The sequence below is a fragment of the Nipponia nippon genome, unplaced genomic scaffold (genome assembly GCF_047370975.1).
Source record: "Nipponia nippon isolate SJK-2023a ecotype South Korea unplaced genomic scaffold, ASM4737097v1 scaffold_9, whole genome shotgun sequence".
NCBI lineage: Eukaryota > Metazoa > Chordata > Aves > Pelecaniformes > Threskiornithidae > Nipponia > Nipponia nippon.
In genome coordinates, this window is record NW_028262413.1 from 43377994 (window position 1) to 43398376 (window position 20383).

At 38.9% G+C, this 20383-nt stretch overlaps 1 long non-coding RNA gene across 5 annotated transcripts in view; it reads right to left on the reverse strand.

Moving 5' to 3' along the window:
• Window positions 1–20383, reverse strand: part of LOC148050300 (uncharacterized) — a 68707-nt gene that overhangs the window by 15796 nt on the left and 32528 nt on the right. For 2 of the 5 annotated variants that reach the window (XR_015701637.1, XR_015701636.1), the window contains exons 2-6: window positions 19273–19449; window positions 15173–15415; window positions 12139–12319; window positions 1322–4228; window positions 974–1026 (exon numbers count right to left, since the gene is read on the reverse strand). This is a non-coding gene — a long non-coding RNA (uncharacterized LOC148050300). The remainder of the gene's footprint in view (window positions 1–973; window positions 1027–1321; window positions 4229–12138; window positions 12320–15172; window positions 15416–19272; window positions 19450–20383) is intronic. The other 3 variants (XR_015701635.1, XR_015701639.1, XR_015701638.1) reach the window with 2 other exon arrangements.

Genomic DNA, 20383 nt, shown 5'->3' on the forward strand with positions numbered 1-20383 from the left:
TTTGTTCCTTTTTTTGAATGACAGCATGCCTTAAACTCATTCAATTCCAGTTCTGACTTGTTGTAATGTGTAAAAATACTACTGTAAATCCACTAAATAAGCTTTGTCTTTTTCTCTTGAGGTTCTTTGGCTTTTGCCATCTTTCTATGCAATGTTTTCCCTTTATTGTGCAAGGCATAAAGGTCTCCATCTCTTTTTTTTAACTTTGTTTGGAACAGCAATTATTCATAACTGACTTACCTGGAAACATTTCACAGATACAGACAGAGATTGTGCTCACCAGTGGGAGTGCTAACAAACTGACTGCTGGTATTTTAAATGCCATGGCATGTAGAGTCAGTACAGATCTAGATGGTTCTAATTGCTTGCAGTTGTTGAGCGACTGTCAAAACCATTTATTCTTACCGCTGATGGTAAATTTTCAGGGAAACGTCACTGTAGACAAGAAGCTAGATTTTTCAAAGGCACAAATGGTAGCCAGGCATCTCGCTGCCATTTGCTCCTTTGAAAACCCTGCCCAACTCCTTAGACAAGTTGCCTGGCAAACAGATGTGTAAGGATAGATTGGACATTTAGGTATCAACACCATCTTTGAACTTCTTGGATGAGGAGTCTGCCAACATTTTTTTTGGCCTTTCCTCTAACACTTAATGTCTTCTAAGATGAAACACTAGCAAGTTCTTTAAGCTCATGTTATTTTAAATACAGGCCAAGACCTTTAACGAATTTGCTTAGTGGTGGCAGAAGAGGAAGAAAGATTTGGTCCTAAGTGTTGTTCAATAGCATGTCTTGGTTTTCTCTGGATGGTAGCCAGGACTGATATTTAAGAGGTGTTTTGCTGATGGACTATCCTACCTTAGTGACAATAACAGAGTAGCACAGTCCCCAGCAGCCTATCCATCTAGCTAAATCTAAGAATAGATTCATAAAATCAGAGAAAATTCACAGAAGAGTCTGCAAGAATTTAACTCACCATTATCAAAAGCGAAAGGAATATAATCCTCTTCTAGAGCACTGGTTCTCACACTTTGGGGGCAAACAGAGCATTGTCAGCACTCCAAATTCGTCATGAACCACCAAGCATAGTTAATCAAATTTTTAATAGAAAAAAACACCAAAAAGATAATAGAACTCTGACCACAAAGATAATAGGACTTTGAAGACCACCTGTTGTAATCTCACAGACCACTGGTTGCCCTCAGTCTACAATCTGAAAGCTGATTTTTATGAAGTTTCTCAAACTATCTGCACAGCACTGTAAATAAAAAATGTTAAGAATTAGTGAAATATCAGTAAAAAAATCATTAACTGTTTAACTTACAGTGTTTTGGATGCCTTCAGTTTAAAAGTGTGTATGTAGTAAGGAAAAGTTTTTCCTACATCTGTTCTCAGCAGAAGCCCGGAGTTGATGTTGGGAGGCTATAGCGATATCTAAAAGGAAAAGAAAACAAAACAGCAGAGAAACTACCAAAGCAGTTGTGAACTAATGCTACAGTACTACAGATGTGACATGGAGATCAGCCTACTAGGAAATTGATTGAGATAGGAAAATTACATTCATTTATGATTTTATTTCATTTACTATATATATTGCATTTTGAAGATTAAGAAACCAAGATCTTGCAAACGAAAAGCTGACTGCTATATTTCACTCTAAATTTTCTTCAGATTGAAATAGCATATTTTGCCTAGAACATAAACATTTAAATTTTTAATGTTAGTTTCACAATATATGATAAAATTTTCGCTAATCACTGATGGGCTTTTTGAGGTCACAGAGAAAATCTCCCCATTTTACTGCAAATTAAAATGACCACCCATGAAGTAAAAAGTTTCAAATAATTTCAGCAAGTGTTTCAGTTTAAAAAAAGGCCCAAAACAAAATCATGGAAAGCATGATGGAAAAAGAGACAGTCTTAGATCTAGGAAGACAGCTAGAATCTAGAAGCAACTTTAAAGTACCAACAGTGCTCAAGAACTATTTTCTCTTGCTTTTTCATCAGGTGCCTTTGGTGCCTTTGACGCCTTTGACGACATAGGGTTGAGGCTCTCAGCTCATGCTGAGAACATGACATAGTTAACAAGCAGGGCTTAACACATCTGAAGACTTGATGTGAAGTCTACTGCTAGAAGCTTATTTAAATGAATTGAGTGACTATGACGAGCATCTGCCTAGGTCTACAGCACCAAAGATCCAAACTTCTACAGGCTCCAATTAAGCAAAATTCCCAGTGTTGTCAATGGGTGGGCTCCAGAGCACCTTCTGAGTCCTGCAGATACCTACATACCTAACTAACTAACTAAATAAATAAAATTGATACCATGGGATAAGGTATAAAAATCACTGAGAACATGAACATAGAGAAAGCTTTCTGGTGGGACTTTTAAAATTCACTTTAACTGGAACTCAAAGTCCTGGACTTTGGAAGAGATCTTAATTTTCAACAACTGTACCCTTTCTAACATGATATAGAATTTCAGCATTGAGACAAAAAATGAGGAAAGCTTAACCTACAATTACTCATCTAATAAAGTCCAGAATCTTATTCTTAAGCGGCTGAGATAGCCAAATTTTATCTGGAATAAGAATCTGAACTTCTGGGACGACCTCCAAACCTTTTATGATGCATCTAAAATACACCCTTTTTTTAACAGTCCGTATGCTCTTTGCCAGTCTTTTGCCTCCAAACACAGGAACTATACAGCCAACTCTTAATGTATATTAAATCCCCTGGTAGACACTCTTATTCAGAAATAAAATGCCCTTGATCTACTGTAGATTTCTCCTCCCAGTTTAGTCTCTCAAATTTGAGAGTTCACCAGTGCTTATATAAAGATTTCATAAGTGTAACAGAGCAATAACTTATGCTCTGATTTCTGCACTTTATCTCAGTTTTCCTTAACTCTCCTAAGAGTCTCCATAAAGAAAAACCTCTGGGGGGAGAAAAGGACTCACAGTACCCTAAACTGTAGAAGCAGGGCTGCAAGGGACCTTTTGCCTCTGTCTCTGCCCTCTTATGTTTTATGCTGCTCCATTCCCTTTCATGTAATTAATCTGACAAGTTTTTGAACAGCTGTCTAACTTTTTCCTTGAGGCTCAGGTAGAAAATTTTTATCTTTGCTAAGAACAGCATGGAAAACTTTTCCAAGTTTGTCTCACTGTGGGTTTTCAAAGTCTGAGTACAGATTTACAGCATGTTTTATGTATATTTTTTTAGTCCCAAGGTCCCTTCTCTTCACAGATACATACACAATGTGTCATGTAGAAAATATAAATTGTTGATTGTACAGGCACTTTCCTCCTTTTTAAACCTTTCCAAAGGTCTTTTTGTTAAATACACCCAGACACCATTTGACAGATGAGGGGCTAATTGCTCTGTGAATTACCTCTATCGATTCCTGTTTCATGTTGAGCCAAACAAACAAAAGATATTAATGCTTCGAAAAAAATGAATGATGACCTTTCTCTGCAAACACAGCTTGCGGCCTCTGATTATTGGTGATTCCAAAGAGCAGCGGTCAATCGCAATAGCTGTAACGCTATGATCACTATAATAAGCTTGCCTGACCTTCTCTGCCATGTTAAGTGGTTTAAATTTATTTGCCCAACAACAGTGGAGCTTTCATTTAAAGTCACAGAACATTCAATTCTATCTAAAGATCCAGGCTGTTTTTTTAAAGCTTTGCGTGTTTTTTAAAAAAAAAAAAAAAAAGTGCCCCACTTGGAAGTGATATTAATAATGGATACAAGGCATAGCCAAGGAGTTATTTTAACCTGCATAATCAAGAGTCCTTGTTATGGCTCTAACAGCGTGGATTTTTCTTGAGCATTTTGCCTTCCCACTGCTCCACTCATCTTAGAAGTGTAATCTGTTTTGCACTCTCCCTTCAACAGAGTTGCAGTTGGGCACTATCTTTGCAGTTATCCCAGCTGGACTAAAAGAAAATCATTATCATTGAATGCAAATGCAGTCCTAAAATCCAGTAAGCAAGATTTCCCAAGAAGTGGTTGATAGCAGAATTTGGCTATAAGCAAAACTCCGGCAAGTCCTTCATCAATGTTCTCTCTCTTTTCCCTCTTCCTGGCCAGGGTTAGTGTGAGAAAAAAAGTAGAAATCAAGGTGAGGCAAACTACAGAAGATGAAGTGCTTATCTTTTTGCTGGAAGCAGTCTGCAGATTTGCTGGAATATTCTTTATCTTGAGATTTCCACCTCCCTCCTTGGTTTCCTATGGACAAGAAATATGTACAAGACAATCCTTCGTCTTGATGTCTGCGATAATATGACACTGTATCCATAAAATGGGAATAATAATCCTTAGTCCCCTTTTCAAAGTGCTTTTCTAAGTGTTGGATACAACCACCTCAGTAAAGTCCTTGGGAATTCAACATTCATTTTGATCACTGTTATAAGCCACTGTAGTCTGGTATCAAATGAAGGCTGAAATACAGCAACAGGAAAATATGGTCTAAATTTGTTAGAGACAAAAATACAGGATCAGAAATGATTCCTGGGGGAAACCAAAGCCAGAAGAAAGCTATTCACTTCTCTCAGCCTCATTTTTAAAATTCTATTTACCTTCCTCTCTGCAAGGAAGCAAAACCACTATTGCTTGGGAAATTCCTTCTCCTTCCACATGTACAATGTATCAGCTCGGGGTCAGGGCTCAGCCCAGCTCCACCACCTGCCCACAAGGTCGCCCTCACCCTCCTGGTCACCATCCCTGGGTGCTCAGCATGCCCGGAGCTTGTTTGGCTGATAGCCTCTGAGCATGTGGATTCAGCCAGCATCCTCTCCGTGAGCCCCACTTCCAGCCTGATTGCTAATTCCTCTCTTTATTGCCCCAAAATAAGAGGGAATCTGTGGAGAAGCAACAAACAGTCATCAAGGTGACTCTGCTATGAATACAAGGGAGGATTAAGAGGGGAAAGGAAGCTGAGATGTGTTGGCGGGCTGGTGGCATCCTCAAAGGCAGATTTAAGTAGCGATGTAGACGTGCTTAGCTTGAGGAAAACTTGGAAGTGCAATAAAGCTGAGTCAAGTGCAAGAGGGTAATACCTGCCAAAAGAAGTGGTGAATCAGGTAGTCAAACCATAGAAAAGAATACAGGAAGGAGAAATGTGGGGAAAGTACCCTAAAATTTTCTCTGTGGATATACTGGCATGGAGCATGGCTGTAGAGGATATTTGTGTCTGCGAAAGAAACTTCTTCCCTAAATGAATTTATTATCAAAATGCCCCTGAGGCTGGAATTTAATTTCAAATAGAGCTTAAGTAATCAGACATCTATGTCTTGGAGCTGTGAAAGTCTGAGGCCTGTTGTGCTGCGAGAGACAGCTATATCTTTAACATCAAAAATTAAAGTTCTGAGAAAAGCGTGTTTCAGGCTTAACAAAATTCTGATGCATTTATGTATCCATATCAGAGTCACACCCAAGGAAGGAACAGTCCTTTTAAACCTTTGTGAGGCAAATAGCCCTGAATCATGAGAATGACGCAGAGGGCAAAATCTCAGTGGCCAGACCAAGGAATAAGTTGCCCTTTCTCCCCACCCAAGCAGTCACATCCTCATTGTAGTTACTGTCTGGCTTGGCCATCATGGAGAAGGGCAGTTTTTTACTTGGAAATTGTAGTGTCATGTAAAGCAACACTCTGCATCAGTAGAGCACAGTAAAATTCAAAGTCAAACCAGAAGCAAGTTTTATAGAAGGGGAAACTAATGCACAGAGATGGAGAGAGGCACACAAGCAAGAAAGAAAAATAAATTTGACCATCTGATCCACAAGGGATCAGGATTCAAAAGAGGGATTGTGATAAGGAACTTTCACAAATTCCTCCTGCTGCATCTCTTTGCACGTTTTAAACCCAATATGTCGAACAAGGAGGTAAGTAAGTATCCACAAACCTTGAAATAAAGAGGCATCTGGCTAAGTACTGAACAGGCTTTGAAAATATATTCACACAGTTGTCAGGGTTTTTCAATATACCGATATTCTGGAGACACTAGGTGTTTTTCATCTGTTTGTGGGCTTTGGTTTTTTTTAATGAAGACATCTTCAGCAGTTTTGCCTGGGCTGTTGAGTGCAGAGAAGGTGGGGAAAGAGAGAAGTGCTGCGAAGAGATATATTTTAAAATGCAGTCTTCCTATAGGCCAAAGCCAACTTGATTAAGGATTAAAACTGTGTTCATCTGTTATCTACTAAAAGTTTTTCTCATTTGCATAATGGGTTGGTACTCTCAGACCAGTCTGCTACTCCCAGTGCTGCATCTTCTTACAGCCGTTATTTTTTTCTCAGAAATGCCCAGGAGGCCAAGAAGCACAGGGGTGAGGATGCTCCTGCTTCCAAGAAACTGTTCCAGAGCTCCCAAGTCACTTTTACCCATTTCCATGCAGTTGCTCCAGTCCCTTACAAGTTCCTTTCCAGTGCATTTTCCTCAGGAGTAAACTGGACTTTGAAAACATAGAAAGAATAAAACCAAAAATCTCTGATAAACATTTTAACTAGCTAGAGGTCCTGTGAAGTGTATTTCTCACCTTAAAAAGCAGGTATGGTGTGAACTTTCCTCAGCCTACCTGCCCCTTGATTTCAAATAACATCACTGTGTTTGGGTAGAGTACAATGTACTTTGGCCTGGACACTGGTTTCTTAGCGATAGGCTCCACCAGTATAGCAGGCATTAGGACTGGTTTCTCAGAAGAGTAGCTCTTCTGAAATGCCATTTCACACCAGCTCCTTAAGAACAAAGGAAACAAATTACAGTGAGTCCCTAAAGACAAATAGCTGGCATTTCCTCCCTCTTGTGTCTCCACCAAGTCAAAAATAACCTCTGTCCAGGAGACATCACACACAGATGAGGATTCAAACCATTCTCAAATTGAGGATGTTGCTCTGCCACTGTTTCTTCGAGAACACCGCTATGACACATTTCTTACTCGAACAGTCTGGATGTGATAATAGATGGATCTCCAAATACTTTGGATTTTATAGGACACCTCCCAGTGGAACGTCTGCAGTTGTTAGCTCAAGGGATGAAAAGCTTGTGAAGTTGTATTACCACAGCCAGATGGAGTATAGGACTTTCTCCCTCAGCTGAGAACCTTGCATTTCAAATCCTGTCTAGGTAAATTACCTTTCCAGGGCTGGGTATTTCCTTTTTGGATATTCCTTGGAAGTAGCCTTCAGGGAATTGACTAACTTCTTAATGGCTTGGTCAGACAAGAAGGAAGGAAACTTGCACTGGTCCAGTGGGAGGCACCACTTGAGGCAGTCAGCATCCTGCAATTCTTCCAAGTCGGTGAATCATAGCAGTTTAACTCTCTTTCAAGGGCAAACTTCTTCCTTTCAGATAGGGGCAAGGTAGCAAAGGCAAGGCCTAAAATAGTTCCAGCCAACATTTGGCTTTGAAAACAATTTCAAAGAGTCACTGCTGACTGTTAGGAAGAAGTCTCGCCTTGATCTAGAAGAACTGGACAAAGAATATCTCTTTGAGTCTAAAGTCTGGAAAACAAGGACCTATTCAAAAAATGAAAATCATTCATAAGTTTTACTTAATATCTCCATGTAACATTCCAATGAAAGGCACAAGCAACAAGGCTTGCCTTTTCTTGTGGCTGCTGAAGATTAGATTTAGTCTGACACCTGCCTAATTTCCTGATATTATATTATATTATATTATATTATATTATATTATATTATATTATATTATATTATATTATATTATATTATATTATATTATATTATATTATATTATATTACATTACATTACATTACATTACATTATATTATATTATATTATATTATATTATATTATATTATATTATATTATATTGGAATTAAAAGTAGCTGCAGACCTTGCTACAAAGAAAGTTCATGGTAGCACCTTCATCTGTCTATTATAAACAGGGATGTGGCTCTAGGGGCTATCGTGTGCTTTTCTTTACAAAACATTGCTTCACCTTCTCAATCAGTTGGGTTTACATTTACATTTTGCTGTAGGTTCTATTTCCAGTTCAGACCTATGCTTTTCCAGGTTAACTATAGCCTCCAGACTTTTTGTGAAGCTAATGTCTTGTGGCTAGACATTCACAATAAGTTAGGGCATTGTATCCATCAGGACCTGAGTCTTGTATAATAAGTGAAGAAAATAGCTGAGTAAGTGCTTCAGTGCTTCATCAAGCTCCTCAAAGGGGTTTGAATACGATAGTGGGTCAAACAGATTTCTGTAGATAATAACTTGTATCTAATGGAGGGAACTTAAAAAAAAGGTCAGGTGGTAGGAGCTTAGAGTTGCAATTCAGATGCCAGAACTAGAAAAAGGTGTCCATTTAGTTTGACCTCCTCATAAGAGGGTACTTTTGAGTCCAACTCTAGTGTCTCTTGGTATGGTGATGACAAGTAGGAGCCAAGGAAACAAATGGGAAGAGTCTTGTGCACAGTGCTTAGGCAGACTTTTTGGTTTTTATCAGAATCGTATCAACATTTCACTTAAGATGGAATCCAGATTCATCTCTTCTTGACTAGTTACATCCTCTAGTAAAGTTCTGTAAAAGCTTTTTCTTCCTTCCCTAGACTCCAGTAATACTGATAATTGATTAATTGATTCAAGACAAAAAAGCTGGGCTGTATTCCTGGCAGAAGTCACTGTGAACCAAAATCTTTTTATACAAAAAGACGTTTGAAAATGAATTATGGGAGAAGATCAGGAACGAATGCTCTCTTTCTTTAAAAAAAAAAAAAAAAGAATATTGGGTTAAAAATCAGATGTTTGAACCAATTTCCTTGAAGATGTTATAGGTAATATCAGTTAATAAAATCAAAAGGTTTTTAAGAGTCAAATATACTCTCCTACATTTATACGGTTTGTATAACCTTTTGCAACTTAGCCCATTTCAGCAGTAAAAATAGAGAGGTTTTGCTACAAAACTGAACTGTCCAGTATTCAAACTGCCCCACTGTTTCACAGGACGCAACAGTAAAATGCAAGCTATGCGTTAAAAAGAAAATACAAAAATGGTTGACATCAGAAACATTTTTCTATAGCAATGTTCATATGAAATTGAAATAACTATTCAAAAGAAATGGCTAACCGTACATATGGCCCATGCAAGAATTAAAATTTATTCTATATGAGCAGGAAGAGATTTTTTCATTCTTTTTAAATAATTGTTTAAAAAATATTCCAGTCCAAATTATGAACGTCAAGCCTACAAAATGTTATTTTTAAACATCAAGCTGTTTTCTTTTACTTAGAGAGAAGCCAAGGAATAAATTGTTAAATATAGTTTATATGTTGGAAACAGTGATACAACCTTCATTCTCTTGGTGCTGTAAAATATGTAACTTTAAATATAAATTTTACAGAACAGTATTTTTCTCAACAGAGATTCCATTTCACTGAGTGAATCACATTAATAACACTTAGCTTATATAGTGCTTTTCATCTGTGGATCTCCCAGCACTTTACAAAACGTAAATTCATTACCAATATTTTACAGAGATGCAATAAAGGGATTTGCTGAAGGTTACACAGTGAGTTAGTAACACAGCTGCTGAAGGAGTGAAGTCCCAAAATCTTATTCCTTGCCTATTAGAAGACAATGACCTGTACATTAATCGGGTTTTTGCTCTTCTTTCAGCATGTGTCACTGTAAAAACACCCTGAGAATTTATTACGGTGAAGCAAACCAAGTCAGGTATCATGCAACATTTTGTGATCCAGACACCTAATACTTGTTTGCCATATTTACCATTGTAGTGTCTACACAGACAACTGAGAAAGCCAGGTGTGAAGCACCTATACACAGAACAGACCCTGATGAAGGAACTTAAACTTGAACAAGAACAGGGGGAAAAAGAGAGAGAGATGTGACACTGAACATTTGACAAGTGTCCAACTGAGTTAGTACACCTATTTCATTTTTTTTGTGGGTTACCTTGGGAATGAACAACTTGGCAGAATGACAAAAGATGGAAGAAGAGCCGGAATGAGAGGATGAATATAGGAGAGGTCTGAATAAAACAAAAAACAATAGAGGAATAGTCCAGAGTGGTACATTCAGCCATGGTCATGGCCTTCTGCAGGGATTGCTCCAGCATCAGTCTCAACATGGCTTTTCCTCCTGCCTTTCTAGTATGGGGGGCTGTCCCATACAAAAGGGTAGGGAGAGAATGGGAGATGTTAGAAATGAAGACATGAAAGAAATTCATGAGTAGAAGTGCTCATGTAGCCACTATCTCCAACCCTTCCCCAAGCAGTAGTACCTGTGTTTGTTACTCCCTGTTGGCTCCTTAATGGGCTCAGGGAGATACCATGGGGGACTCACATCACTTCCCAAAAGATAGTTATCTTCTTCATAAAAATTATCTGCAATTGATAGGTATTTAAATGGAGACAGCAAATGGCATCACCCCCAAGTTATCTGTATTCTGCACAGCAATGCTGTCTCCAGAACTAGTGGCTCACTGTTTTCCATCAGAAACTGCACTCTTTTGTCAAGCATTTGAAAAAAACTTAAAAAGTTAATATAGCATAGTGCATAACAAAAAATTCATGATCTTGAGCTTAGACTCTTTGGTAGAAAAAAAAATAATCTATTCTTCAGGTAGTTTTCTAAATCCCTAACTTTAATGGTTAAAGGATGGGATTCTGGCCTCTCCAAACTCAAATGACACAGATATAAATTTGGAGGAAGTATTTCATTTAGGAGAGTCACACCAGATTTGTGTGGATGTAATTGGGAGCAGAATCTGAAGAAGCAGCGTGTCAGAGCACACTTGCATCAGTTCCCAGAATTCTTGAAGAGAAAAAAAAAAAGTTTTCTGATACTTCATTTACAGCCTTGCTTTTAGCAGTACAATAAAATCCTACATATCATACCCTTGACAGATGTGGAGTGGTGTGTCTCTACATAAATAGAATTAATTAGATCATTGATTCACAGCAGCTGAAAATCCGGCCCTCTATTCTACAGCACATGTCAATGTTATTACACAAACAATAAGATTTGCTTAACAAAAATATAACTCTGGTCTTTTCAGGTATCACTGATACTTGATTGTTTCGAGTATTGGCTTTCTGACAGGGTTTGGAATGAAGCCATTTTTATTAATTTAGTTATTTTTGCTGATATAAAAGGTCGTCTATCATGTTAATGATGTATCGGTCTGTGGTACCACCGAACAATAATTACAGAATGTTCCTAATAGTAAATCATTTGTCACAATCAGAGCTCACTACAACAACCTTTTGTTGAGCAATAGAATACATTAGGTGAATAGCAATACACCTTTATGCTTACCAATTAAAGGATCCCACACATACAGAATTTACATGAACTTTAGAGTGAAGTATCATGAATTATGAACTGCTGCTTACAAAATTTTGCTAGGTATAGAACTTGCTGCTAATTTTTAACTTGTCAAATCATTTATATGTATCTTTTCAAGTATAATTGGAGCTGCAGACAGATTTCCCAGTCTGTCAAATCAGAAGTGTTTGGAAAATTTCAGAGGATCAGGGACTTTGAAAATAGACACAAATAAATATTTAAAAGACCAGCTAATCTATTCAGAATGCAAATATGTCCTGTCACTCTATTACTCCATTTAGATAGTGATAAAATTTCTTCTTGTTTTATCCATTTGGTAAAAACTGTAAAAAGATTTTAGTTTAGGAAAGAGGTTTCCAAGCTCTAAAGACAGGTAGTACATGAATTACTGGCTGGTCAGCTATGGAGAACAATTTGATCACACCCTGCTGGAACATCGATTTTACTTCCAGCTGCTGAATGTCATTAACATATATTAATAAACCAGAGGAGAAACTTTTAGTACTTTCTTATTCTCATGGAGTTGCCACATGAAGTTATGCGATAAAGGTGGTTCATGAATTAGTCTGCCTTAAAATGGACACTAAACTATAAATAAATTCAAGAATTCCTGGGTTTGAATATTCCTTCCACATGGTCTTAAGGGTCCAGGTTTTGTTCAGGTTCAGTAATCGTGTCCTTCTCTTTACCCCATAATACCCTGCAGAAGGGAAAGGCCATAGCTATCACTGATGTTATGCCTATTACAAGCCATTAAATCCTTGGCCACATGAGCCCAGTAATGCCTAGATTGGATAGATTAAAGCAAACCTGAAAATAGATCTTTTTTCGGAGGTTCAGAGGTTTCATTCTCATGCTGCCCCTTGAAGCCGCTGGATGAGTCAGAGTGGATTTGCCAGACCACCAGGAGATGTCCTCTTCCCTTTGTCCTTACATGCTTCAAATCAGGGTCATCCACTGGATACTTCTCCATGCCAAACTCTTGAGCCTTCTGCCCCTCAGGAGAAACGAGACAGTGGCACACACAAAAAGAAGAGGAAAAAAAAAGATGAGCTGCCACAACAGCACTGTACTCCACCCATATGCCTCAATTATCTCTCCCAGGCCTCTACAACACCACACGCCACATCGGGAGCAGCAGAGGGACTACCAATGAGTAATTAAACCTCTTATTGCTTTGCATGGCTGAGTAGTTTTCATAACAGCACTGCACAAAACTTGAGATTTGCAGATTTTTATATAAGCTCCTCAACATTTCTACTTGCCTCTCTCTCCTTTTTTAATTTCAACCGTTAGAATAAACTTTACTGTGAACTGCTGGGAATAAGAGGATTTGAGCAGGCAAATGCTAAGATGATTGTTCATTAAACCCAATGACTTTGAAACTGCCTCTGTGTCAATTAAAATAAAAACTGTCAAATGCTTTAAAAGAGCAGCTTTGTATAATAGGAACTCTGTTGAGTTTATTGGCAAAGAAAGAGAGCCGTTCCGGGAGGTTATGTGGAGGAAAATAATACGTTGTGCTTAGGAACGGTGTCCCAGTCTCTCCTGATGCATCTTCAGTAAAGAAAACTGTATGTAACGTATGGATCAACATATACAAACACACATGCTTGCTGAACAGCTAGAGAAAGAAGAGGTTTGGCCTTTTACTTTTGTTTTTCCAGTGGTTTTTTTTTTTTCCCAAGCTAACAATTAGGATTAATTGTCAACTTATAAACCACAGGGTTTTGTTTTGTTTTGTTTCTAACTGGATGCAGATTTAACACTTCGTATAACTTAAAAATGCCATTTTGTTACAGTAGCCAACCAATCCGACAGAGGATCTTCACGCCTGCGTGTCAAGTGTCAAACATAAAATAGCTGTAAAATGGGACAATAAAAAGCGTGTTACTGTAGGATTCTGACAGGCCCCGCGCTTGGCAATTAGGGAGCCTTCATAACAATTAACAAAATTGAAATCAGATTGAAGAAGTAAATGTGGATGGGTAGGATAGATGTGATGGAAGTGCCTCCTTCTGCAAATGTCCTTCTTCTCTGTCGTGTGGCAATACATGCGTGCAGTGGCCATTTCTGGACAAGAAGAAAAACTCAAAGCAAAGTAATCGGGTCCCTTTGGAAGAAACAACGCCAGGTCCTCAAGAGGGTAGCAAGGAGAAAGGAGGGAGGGAAAATCTTACCAAAAAAAAAAATTAGAAAATTCAAATGTCTCTCCCCCCGTCCCCACGCACATCACCCACCCCTCACTGTGTTCTGTCCAGAAGAAAAATCCCTCAGCCGCAATGGTTGTTTTTATTAAATTCTCCTCAATAAAAAGCTCAGGCAGGATTTATTAGGTACTCAGGGCGGACGTTTAGTATTTCGCCAGTTATTAAGTGAAAATCAATAGAAAGCAAAGAAAATGGAAGTCACTGCACTGTTAGCACGCTGTTGTCGCCCAGATATTATGTCGGCTGTCTTGTAGATTCATGACAGACGAAAGCGGCCGGGAGAGAACTCTTTCTGCTTACATTGCAGGAGCCAAAGTGGGGTTATTCATTAGATCAGGCAGCTGGCCAGATGGATTTCCAGTTCAGTTTTACCATTTATCTTAAAAACGCCTGTATCGAGTGAGAAAGAACACTGATATTATGTGATATCGATGGCAGCTTTATGTATCTAAATCAGGATTTATTGTTATTTTGTTCTGAAGACCTTTTTTTCTCAAGAAATACCATTTCACTGGAAGAAAATAATAGCTAAAACCTTGTCAAAGATAACCTTTCATGTTGTTCGTGCACCGCTGGCTGTAAAACAAATAGAACCCAGGGTATAAATAGGTTTAACCACATCCTTACAAATCATTCCCTTTAGGATTTTTTTTCTCTCCTTTTTTTTTTTTAATGGTACAAATGTGGGTTTTGGTCATTAGTTGATTTTCTTGCCAGTAATTTAGCTATAAATAATGTCAGCATTTGTTTTAATTGCATTAAAAAGCACTAGAAGTTTTATGTCTCTGGAAGGCCAGAGCAGAAGGGTTTTTTTCAGTGGGTGGGTTTGGGGAGGAATTTTTTGGAGTTTTTTTGCCTTTTGCTTTTTTTAAAGCCTCCCTCTCTGTTACCAAACTTTTCACCCAGATCATCACAACAGAAGCAACAACAGCTGTTCTACCATAAAAAAATGTGTTTTTGAGAGACAGGACCAGATCTCTGAAAGAGATTAGCTCCTGCTCAGGCATCTAGAGGAAAAGTGCGGCTTTTCAAAAGTTTTCAACATTCAGCTAGTTCCATTTTCTCCAGATCATAGAGCCCTTTCACAGGATTGATTTATTTTTGCCCTAATCAGGAACAGAATGATGCTTGTCCTGAACCTCATCTCCCTTACAAATGTGTGATCGAAATGGCTGCATCATGAAATGCTCGTCCCTTCTGAAAACACCAGGTGCTCGATTTGAACCCCATGTAAATAGACACTGGATTCAGCATTCTTTGATACAGAAGCTGTTGATAGCACCAGGTCTGATGAAGAGTGCAGACATACCATGGCTCGGTGGTGGCAATCCCAGCATGTTTCACTGCATGGTTTGCTTGCCAGTCCACAAATAAAACTCCACACTCAAAAACCTAATACCTCAGGAATCAAAAACAGAGTAAAATAAAACACGTGTTTCCAATATTTAAATTATTTGAAAATTAGTTGTGAAAGGTGGACATGGGTTTGATGTCCTTTAAAGTAAGGACAATGAAGATGGCATTTAGTGGGATGCTGTGATTACCCACTGATTAAATTTTAAAAAGACCCGATTGGACACATGAAGCAGCCTGATAGATCAGCCATCTCCACGGCTCAGGCCATATTTACTCACCAATGCTTTTCAATTCCTTTCCCTCCTCTTAACCGTGCTGTTATTAAACATCTTGACTCCTGAGTGAACAGTAAGTTCAACCCATCCAGGTCCATCCTTGACCATGGCAGCACCATAAGGGTCTCCCAACTGGGCTTTGTCTCTGCCAGGGTCTCTTTGGGAGACTGGAACGTCTTTGTCATGACTCAAACAGCAACTTCAAAACACAACCTTTAGTCAGTCATCCTTCAAAGGGTGTGAAGCCTGTGGAACACAGGAAAAAATAAAAAAGCCACTTTGAATCAGGCAGATACATACAAGTGAACTTACAAAGTTGTAAATAACATCACAGCCCTGGCAGGAAGAAGCAGAGTGCATTGCTTTTACAGTTTTTTCCTCTTTTCCTTCTGAAAGTGTCAGCCCGTCACCATTTCATTGACGTGCTGGACGGTTTCCCCTAGCTCAGATATTTTTCTAGGATCTTTGAGTTTTTAGATTGCCTTTGAATCCACTGTACCACGGGAAGAGGAAACCATTGTATCTAGGATGGAGTTACACATGTATGCTCTTCCCCTACCAACAGCTCAGCTATTGTTATACTGCAAAATCCTTTGATTTAGCACCAAATCCCAGCCACCCCTGCTGTAGACGCTTACAGAGGTAGCAGCAAAAGCAAGGGATTTTTCTCAGCCACAAAGTTTTTCTTTCTTCTTTTCAGAAAAGACTTTAAATACGGGGTGGAGAAAGCTTTTAATCACTGTGCATGCTAATTTTTCAGTATAGTGAGATTTGTTCCTGCTAGAACATCTCTCAGAGTCACTTACAGGAAAACTAGGCATGGTGAAAATCAATTGCTAGTGAAGGACACTGAAACTCTCTGTACTGGTGAACATTCACACTTAAATTATTTTTTAAATGACCTTTCACCTAGCAAATTACAACCTGTTCCTCATATCCACCCAGAGCATTTACAAGATATAGGAGTACCTGAATGCAAGCAAGACACTTTCTGTATATTTTTTGCTAGAGACCTTGGTTGAAGTTGCTACTTACAAATAGACACAGCAGAAATCTGAATCTGGGACTCCTATATCGCAGGTGAAAGCTGTACAGCAGTTATAGTGGCTTTAGTTTATATAGTTATAGGCACTGTTCTGATGCAACTCTAGAAAATGTTTCTGTTTATTTGTATTTATCATCACCCAAAATACATTTCTATTTAGCAAAGCTTCACATGAAATAAAACCAGTGAAGCAACCTCTCTCTAGGTAATGAAGAAACAGAGTCATATTCAAAGGTCTGTTTTGCTTAGTTTCTTTTAGGGACTTGAATTTGTGTCCCTCATAGAGTCCCAGCTGAGTTAACAACCAGAAGATATTAGTTACTCTATGATGGAAACACCTTCCCCTCATTTTGACCAAAGTGATATGTAATGGTCAACTAACTCCTGAGGTAATTTTTTAATGAAATTATGTATCTTTTACCAAAGCATTGCAACATTTGCAAAATTGTATTTTAGTTTAGTTTAGTTTAGTTTAGTTTAGTTTAGCTTTGATTTTTTTTGTTAGAAAAAATATTACATAGGTTTTTCTTTCTTGGTATACAGCTCCAGTGTCTTCTGGTACTGGCACTGGTAATTCCGCGACTGTGTGTAACAAACTAAGCCTTCTTTGTCACAGAAAGAGGATTTTCCCAGATGTGCTTTATCTCTAGTGAATTTCTATCACCTTTTCTTCAATCATTTTTTAAAATCCCACTTTTATAATGAAGCTAAGCAAAATAGAAGATACTCCCTTTAGTTCAAGGTGGAAAAGTTTTCCTCCCCTAGAAGACTATTATGTATACATTTTCCCAAAAAGATAACTTTCTAGTAGAAAAATATGCAAAACAGATTTTTTAGCATTTTGTTCCTTTAGCATGCTGTTCCTTTAGCATGCTGTTCCCTGATCTTGAGCCCTGTACACATCCATGGGAAGGGCAGCCCCCAGGTCTATCCCTTGCTTCTTCCATCTGATGCCGTCTTCACTGCCTCTCCATGTCCTTCTCTCCTTCTCACACATGCACCTCTGTGGTTTGTGAAGACAGTGAGACTTACGCTACAAGCTGTACCAGTAGACCCTTGCAGTTTGTGCAGTGTTGGCCAGAGTTTTCCACATCAGTCCCAGGGCAGGAACTCAAAACTGAGATGAAGTTTTCTTTCCCTCCTCTCCCCACCTTCTCCAAGCCAGTTTACTCAGTAGTTTTCTCAGTGAGAACATTAAAAAAATACTAACACCTGATTTGATTAGATCAAGGCTTGCTTTACTTTTTTTGAGAACTGTTAATAAAATCACACTTCTAAAAAAAACAGGATGGAATGTAAATGCTGCACTAATTTAATTACACTTTGGCGCTGGGAGACACTAATGTAAATATTCTGGTGAGTAGGCCTAAGACACTTGAAGTAATTACTTAAAGGCTTCCTTTCAAAGAATCTCCCCCTTTTTATTAAATGCCTTTTAACATTAGCACTTTCTTCCTGACAAATTAAATGAAATTTCATTACTCTCCCTGACTTAATGGCATGAGGCTGCCTGCTGCAAGTGCAAGTTAACCCTCTCTGGACGGAAGACACAGAGTTTGTGTGTTCTGGTTGGCTCCAAGTGTCATCACACCGCCTAAGCATCCTCCCAGCTCCCCATCATCATCATCCTCAAACATGGTTGCAAGTTCTGCCTTGCACCCTGTGTCCCACAGTATCCCAGCTATCAGTTCATGGATGTTTGCAGCCCAGATCAACTGCTAGGCATGGGATGGTATCCAGCTCTTCACTTTCTCTAGGTTTAGGGAAGCGCAGGTTGAAGCTGGGAGTTGAGCCTGTAAGATCTTTAAGAGACATGTCCATAAAATGAAAATCCTTATGAGGCTTTTTGCAGAACTAGTAGAAATCTAATATCGGATTCATATTTATATTGATCATTGAACTGGGTAGATTAAGATTCCAGCATTTCATGACACTACAAGACTTCTAAAATATCACAATTCCAGGACCACAGGCACCTTTAACACTGTATTCATGTACTCACAAAGAGATTTGAGAGAGAAGCGATGTTGCTAATCAATACTTGTGTGAGCAGATTTACTTTTTGATCAAAGCCCACTTGACCAGTCCATTTTGTAACTTCCCCTCCTGCCACATTGATTTCTCTTTAAATTAAATAAAAGTGGGGTCAGGTTATCTCCTGTTTTATTTACATACCTACATAGAATCCACAAGTCCCACCAGGCCAGCTTCCAGGCAAACGAACTGGTGGCAAATTCTGCCACGCTGTTTATATACTGTCCCCGCAGCAAGAGAAACTGAGCAAAGCTTTTAAAACACCTGTGAGAGCCAAAACTCATAAGCTGGCAAAGAAAGTGAAGAGGCAGCGAAACAATAGCCCTCTGTGCATGGCAGTTCCCTGAAGGGAATCTCATCCTTTGGATGTCTCCTAAAACGTAACTCCCAGAGGTGGGCAGAGCCTGACAGGTTGGGACTCTCTTAGCCCTCTGGAGGGTTTGTTGTTGGGGGCTGCAGCAATTTTACCCCTCAGACAACTTTTGACGCTGCAAGGCTACCAGTGTGGTAGCTGTTATCCACATGATGTTGCCCCTCTTTTTCTGTTTCTTCTTCCCCTCTCCTATAATTTTGAGATTACTGAGGGACCGCTTTAGAGTCAGCCAGCCACCAGATCTGCTTCATATTGACATTTTCTACAGCATACTTTCCTGCTAATGTCCTGTTACTTGCATTACTGTCCCACCAGGGTATTGCTGTGTGAGGATAGGTACAAACATAAATATGGCCCCTTTGCTGTGGGGTTCAGCTGTCGACTCCAAATGGAGCTGATGGAGGGTAGATGGCTTCAGTTGAACAGCACCGCCAACTCTTGCCAACATCTCTTAAAGTTCAGGCAAGTCAGCAAACTCTCACTGTTTTACCCCAGCTGAGAATCTGGCCTTACATATAAATAGAAAAAAAAAAAAAAATTGAGCTGCCATATCCAAATCAATCCTGTCCTGCCTGTTGAAGCTGCCAGCAACAGAGGAAATTTATGCTAGTTTTAATAATGGCTTTAAAAAGTTCTTTGATGAAAAATTACCTCTGGGTCTGCCTCTTTTGAGCATGCTTCACCCATAGTACATGAGTTACCAGTGCCAATTTCCATCTTATCACAGATGTCCTTTCTCAGAACGCCGAGTATTTGGGACTGAAAACAAGGGCCTTGCAAACTCAAGTTCACATGGAACATTTTTTTTGGCAGGGTCCATAGGTCAGCCTATAAAGAAAGAAAATATCTCTGTTTTCTTCTGCAGAGTTATCAGATTTTGAAGAGAGAGCTTTCTCCTCTTGTGAGGTCCAGGTAAAAGTTCACCCATTCCCTGGCTGCTTGCTTCTGACAAACAAAAATTAAGGACCTGAAAATAACTATTTTATCTGAAAAAATGCTAAACATCCCAAAACAAACATTCAGCTGTGCCGCTGCCAAATTCCACAAGTAAGAGAGCTGCAGGCCGAGACAGCTCATGTCTCACTGGGGAATAACGGGTAAAGTTTGGCCAGCTGCCCCTTCCAGCCCTTCGGGGACCCACAATCCAATTGCAGTGTCTTAGCGGATGTGAATTTCAAGGTTACACCTGGGTGTTCAAGGGCAGGGCCAAGTGTAATCGGCACTTAGATCATAGATTAATCTTATTTGCCATCTATTAGGTTTGATTCCTGCTTCCCGCTCTCCCTCCCTAAAGCAAGGATTATTGTGATAGTTTAAGATAATGGATTCTAACGGAAGAAAGGTCACGCAGGCATTGAGATTTGGAACCTTAAGATAATATGATTAATCTAAAAGCTTCTTTCTGAAAGGGGAGGGGATACTCTCATACGTTTAATTGAGGGGAGAGAGCAAGAGTGAGGGAGGGAGGGATGGAATTAGCAACATGAAAGGAGGAGTGAAGGATCCTACTTTTTGTCAACTGCAATTAATTAACATAGTAAGGAAATGCTCTTCATTCATTTTCAAGCTGATAAACCAGATTTTTTTTTAATCACTTGAAGTGATGATTATTCTATTTTTAGATTTTTATTGATAATCATTAATTGCTAATAAACGTGCATATTGATTTTCACAGATACATACATGACAAATGTAAACTATCTGGAGCACACACAGGCATACACGTAAAAATTCATACACTGAGGGATGGAAATTGCTGTAT